The sequence below is a fragment of the Solanum tuberosum genome, unplaced genomic scaffold (assembly GCF_000226075.1).
Source record: "Solanum tuberosum cultivar DM 1-3 516 R44 unplaced genomic scaffold, SolTub_3.0 scf00573, whole genome shotgun sequence".
In the NCBI taxonomy this organism is placed as follows: domain Eukaryota; kingdom Viridiplantae; phylum Streptophyta; class Magnoliopsida; order Solanales; family Solanaceae; genus Solanum; species Solanum tuberosum.
The window spans coordinates 125,862-132,550 of record NW_006239517.1 but is presented as its reverse complement, the minus strand read 5'-3'; positions in this window follow the sequence as shown (position 1 = coordinate 132,550).

Sequence of the window (6,689 nt, the reverse complement as noted above, 5' to 3'; positions counted from 1 at the left end):
ATACTATAAATCATGATAATTGACAACATAAAATATGTTTTGAAAAAAAAAACAAAAAATTCCACTGATTCTTGAAGTGAATCTATCGTAAAAATACTATAAATCATGATAATTGACAACATAAAATATTTCAAAAATGTTGTATGTGGGTACTCTTATTATGCCTTAAATAGCGTCAAAGAAAGTACTGATTTGTGATAAAAAAGAAAACTTATTCCTTTATCCACGCAAACAATCGCTTCAAAAACTCGATTATTAACCCCAAAATATACCATTTATATTATTGGGCCCGTGCATAGCACGGGCAACATTATCTAGTCACAGAATAAATAGCAGACACATCTTCATTAATGTTCAACATTTATTACGTAGGAAAAAATCAAAACTGATGGTCGAATAGTCAACTATGCTTCTTTTTATTTTATTTTAATGTTGAATATTTTCTTATTCAAGGCACTAAAGAATAATCTCAGGATAAAATGCATAATTATTTTATTCAATATTTGGTTGGAAATACTAGTCAACTTTGAAATTATTTATCCCATCATTTATATTTTAGTGATCGAATAAGTTATCACATATATATGATGGAATAATTTATAATAATTAATCTTGAGATAACTTGTTACCAACTAAATAACCCCGGAAAAGTGGGATTGGATCTCTAGTGTGCTCTTTAGGTGTATTGTTCCTTTGATTGTTATGGTAAAAATGAATAAAAGAAGCAAAAGTTAAATAATAGAATTAGGTATTAACCAAATCTGAAAATATAAAGTCCATTGAGATTGATATTACATCAAAATGGATAGCCAAAATTGCATTTAGCAATAATTAAAGTTTATTAAGATATGAAGGGGTGATTAGCAAGGGTAACGACAAGCACATATAAAACCTTGAGAGTCACGAACGCATATTCCATCAGCTTTGGGTCCAAGCTTTTTCTTGCATAATGCCACACATTTTGGCTTAACTTTTTGTCCATCGCACTTTATGTCAGGATGTATCTGGTAGCAATAGTACACGTCAGCATTTGTTCCAACTGCATTGAATAAACAAGAAGAGTCAAGCATGTGTATTGATATTATCAGGTAAGTATTACAACAATATATAACAAGTATTGAATTTTAGACAAGAAAAGTTATTTAGATGGTAAACACTCCTCGCAATAAAAAATGCAAAAAAAGAAGAAGAAAAAGAATTGAATGTTGGATGTAAAACAAAGTTAAGCTTTTTGAGTACCAAAAAATAGAATAACAATGAGGACACAAATCAAAAGCTTTGCCATTATTCTTCTGGAGTTACACTCAAAATGTAGTCTTAGATAGTATTTTGTGCTTTAATATTTTCACTTTGAATAATCAAGTTAACCAAGAGTATCCTTTTATAGCTTCATAAAATTAAATACGGATTGGGCTCCTCTACATTTTTCTTCCGTTCCCACTTGAATTAATGACATATGACATAAATTTAATTTTATGGCTAAGATTCAATTAACTACAATAAAATTCTATCCCAAAATATTTTTTAAAATCCCACAATTATATTATTTTCTAAATTTATATTTTAAATTATTATTTTTTTGCCTTGAGTAAATTTTGTAAATATATGAAGGGAAAATTATGCGGTTAAGCTAACTTATACTATTTAATTAGTCATTATAGTTATAATTTGCTATAATTACCACTCGTGACTAACATTAACCATTAATTATGTGGGCTGACTTCGAGTTTGTATAATTAGCCACGTTTGTATAATTCGAAACTAATAATTCTTCGTTTGATTTGTATTTATATACGACGGTTAGTATATGTATATGACGATGATTTCCTTTGGTTTTTCAGTTTTATCACCATATATATACATTCAATCTTTTCGTGTATAACTTTTTAAATTTTGTATAAACGTATAGTTTTTGGATTTTGTATAATATAATTTATATAATGTAATTTGTATAATATATTTTGTATAACTATTTAAAGTTCATATGTTTATGTTTGTATCAATTCGTTATTTCGAGTTTTATCATATTTGTATAATTCCAGACTTTATATTACTCAATTATACAAAAATATGTAAATTACACAAACGTACCGCAAATTATACAAACGAGATTTGAATTATACAAATTATTGTCATCTCTCGCTCGTCTCTCTCCTCCCTCTCCCAATCCCACTCGCCTCTCTCCTCCCTCCCCCAATCTCGCTCGCCTCTCTCCTCCCTCTCCCAATCTCGCTAGCTAGATATACAAATACATATGTATACCAGTTACATATATACAATTATCTAATCGATATGCATATACAATTCACCTCTCTCCCACTCTCTGCCATCTCTTGCTCGACTCTCTCCTCCCTATCTCAATCTCACTTGCCGCTCTCCTCCCTATAACATATAACTACGAATCGTAATTAACAAACTATAGTTATGGAGCTTAATTAAACTATTTTTGAGTGGCTATATACAGAAGTTCCCTATTAGGGAAATTCACTTTGTTTTATTTACTTATTAGGGAAAATTGTGCAGAATAACAAACATTTAAATGATATTAAATGTTATAGCTACTGTTTTAGAAAATTATGATTCGCAACCATAATTTTTAAAATTCTTGTTATTTGTTTAATTTATATAATTCACCCAAAATTGTATAATTCGTTTGATTGTATAAATCAGAATTTTGTATAATTTGGTTTCTAATTGTATAAATCTCTAATTTGTATATGTTTACCCTAGCTGCTTGTATACGATTTATGAAAAATTCACAATTGTTCATAATAAAAGTAACAAAGTATAACGCATAGAACATGTACATATACAAATTCATGTAAATATACAAACACAATTTTCAGAGATACAAATGAACATGTAATGTATATGTATACAAATCTAGAAAAAACTAAAACGTTCCATATACAAATCATCCAATTGTTAATAATAAAAAATGACAAAGTATAACACAAAGAACATATACATATACAAATTCACGTATATATATAAACGCAATTTCAGAGATACAAACGAGCATGTAATGTATATGTATACAAATCTAGAAAAAAACTAAAACGTTCCATATACGAATCATCCAATTGTTCATAGTAAAAATGAATCTATACAGAATCGATCAATTCATATCATTACACCTGAACATATAAACGATTTGACAAACATAATACAATTTTATTGTTCGATTTGCCAACAAAAGGAATTATACAAACTTGTTCGTTCATATATACAAATTGATCTCTAAGTTTGTAGCTTATTCAATTTCATGAACCCAATTACAATGGTGTTCTTCTTGCTGAAGAAGTCATTGAAGGAAACAAATCCTATTAAAATATAATGTGCATGAGTTATGAGATTATTTTCTTTTTTAGTAAACATAAATTAGCGCATATTTAGTTAATTTGTTTAAAAAATATTTTGTATAAAATTATAACTTAATTCGCGAATTATATAAATCATGGCCTTCTTAACAAATCAAATTATAACTATGAAACGCAATTATCAAAAATTTAAAACTATAGCTATAAAACATTAATATGATCATTATATTTGTTATTCCTAAAATTTACTCTACTTATTATAATATTTACTCTAAAATTTTACGCAACTTTACCATTTCTATGTAGAAATTTATTTATCTATTTTATATAAAAGGACTCTCTGCAAAAACAACTATTTTTTTGCTTAAAAATGGAAGGTGTTTTATTTATTTAAATTAAGAAGGTTTTAACCATACAACAGGGGAACTGGTCTAGACGATACAGTTTTCATAGCATATCTTTCGAGAGCAATTTTTACAAGTAAAGGAGATGCATAAAAACATAGGGATGGTTGCATATCATACGTGGATCCTTCATTTTCCTTTTGTGTATTGCTAGTATATCTGCTATCATATTAGCCTCCCTCGAGGCGTGCTTCATGGCTGACCCCTTCATCTGAAGGAGTATTTGTTACACCCCATAATTTTTTTTGAACCAAGACTCGAACCATCCTTCATTGTGAGTAGGATTTTACCGAGGAATTTAAAATTTCTTGAGTGTTAAGGTCACTAGATTTAACACCTTGAGTTCCAAAAAGAACTAAAGAGAGTTTATTCAAGTCATTTGGAAGTTCTTCTAAGTTTTGGGTCAACTTCAAACGACCATAACTTTTAGCATAGAATGAGTTAGGTGGCCCATAATATATAAAATGAAAGGTCTTTGAATAATCTTTCCAACGCCACCAAGTTTTCTAATTTTCGAGTTCGGATGAGTGAGATATGTCTTTTTGAAGTCAGGCTGTCCAGTTAAGGAAAGTTACCCGAAAATAGTGAGGGGTATTTTGGTCTTTTCCTTACCCAATCAGATTTAATTCATTTTTAGTAAGGTTTTAGGGGTCTAAATTGATTAGGTTCAGTTTTATTATCCTAATCTATGCTTAGGGTTTTAGTTGAGAGTTCAAGAAGAGATAAGATGAGAAAAGAGGAAAGGATCAAAGCATTAGTCGAGATTCTTGAGTTTCGTTGCGAATTTTCGCCAAGGGTCTGATCCCTAAGAGGTATGTAAGTTGTCATAGTGTTGGGTTCGTTCACCCACACGCCAATCATGAGTTTCTTTTACGAATTTCATCCATGAGTTGGGATATATTGAGTTTTTGATAAGTGTTCTCGAAGTTTCATTCTAAATCTTGTTTTGTTGGGATTTTGATGAATTCTTGAGATGAAAGTGAGTATTTTGAGGATTGTATTGAGTAGATGAGTGTGTACTTATGTTGAGTAATCGAATCCTTATATTTGATACTCTCTAATTAAATTAATTCATTTAACGATAGCCACATCAAATTGGATAGCCAACATTGCATTTAGCAATAATTAAAGTTTATTAAGATATAAAGGGGTGATTTGCAAGGGTAATAACAAGCACATATAAGACCAGGAGAGCCAGTAATGCATCTGCCATCAGCTCTGACTCCAAACCTCTTCCTGCAAAATGGTAAACATTTTGGCTCAACTTTTTCTCGATCGCACGGTATTTCAAGATGTATCTGATAGCAATCGTATTCGTTAGCACTTGCTCCAACTACATTCAATAAACAAGAAGAGTCAAGAATGTGTATTGATATGATTAGGTACGTATTATAACAATATATAACAAAGTTGCTTAGATAGTAAATACTACTCGCGATAAAAATTGAAAAAAAGAAGAAGAATTGTAGGTTAGATGTAAAACAAAGTTAAGCTTCTTGAGTACCAAAAAATAGAGTAACAATGAGAAGGACACAAATCAAAAGCTTTGCCATTACTCTTCTAGAGATATACTCAAAATGTAGTCTTAGATAGTATTTTGTACTTTAATTTTTTCACTTTGAATAATCAAGTTAACCAAGCCTTCTATAGCTTGTAAAATTAAATATGGATCTGACTCCTCTCCATTTTTCTCCCGTTCCTACTTAAATTAATGACATATGGCCAGCAAAAATTTAATTTAATGGCTCAATTAATTAAAATAAAATCCTGACCATGGTTTGAATAATTAATTATTTCCATATGTTTCATCCCATAAGATTTTTACAAATCCACAATTATATTTTTTTCTAAATTTATATTTTAAATTATTATTTTTTGCCTTGAGTAATTTTTGTAAATATATGAATGGAACTACGGAAGTAACTACACATCTATTCACTTAGTTTTATTTACTCACTACAATATAATTAAATTAACTCTTCTACAACATAAATTCGGCAACTTATTAGCGATATAATTATTTTATGTAATTTTACTATTTCTATGAATATAAATTTATTTATAGATTTTTATATAATAGTAATATCTGCATTCAACCCGTGAGAAAAAATATCAATCTTAAAGGTAAACAACATTTTCTAAAGTACAATACTTTTCAATTGTTTTATATTTGATACCTCTCTAATTAAATTAATTCGAATTTATAATGAATAAAATGAAGGTAAAACGATTAATACGTAATTACTCACATTTATATATTTAGGAAATTTACTTTAGGCAAGATATAATTTTTTTTAAAATATATATTTAGAAAAAATATAATGTAGATCTAGAATTGTAGATTTTTTAAAACAATTGAGAGAAACTATATGAAAGTAATTAATTATTCTAACTATGATTAAGACTTATTTAAATTAATTAAAAATAAATCTTGATCATTAAATTAAACGTATGTCATGTGTGACCGATCCAAATAGAAACTTGGGAAATGGAGAGGAGCTAAATCGGTAAAATACATACTAACATGATCAATTTTTTGTGATTAGATTTTGAAGAATTGAAATCTATAAGTAAAAATATATGTAGTTTTGGTCTAACATTAATATGTTGACCAAGTCAAATTATGAATCAACACTCACAGGCGTATCAATTCAGAATTTCGAAAGAATAGGAAAGATGAATTTAAAATATAAATTTAACCGATTTAACTTTTAGATTCTTATCATCAAATTCACTAAAAAATTTAAATTATAGGTAAAATTAATTCTTGTTGCTATTGTTCCTTCGGCAAATAAATTTTTTGAATCATAACAATTGAAGATGAGAATAAATAATAAAAGAAAGCAAAAACTATACTGAAAGAGTTATCATTAATCAAAATATAAAGTTCATTGAGATTGATATCATATCAAATTGGATAGCCAAAATTGTATGAAGCAATAATTATATTAAGATATAAATTGGT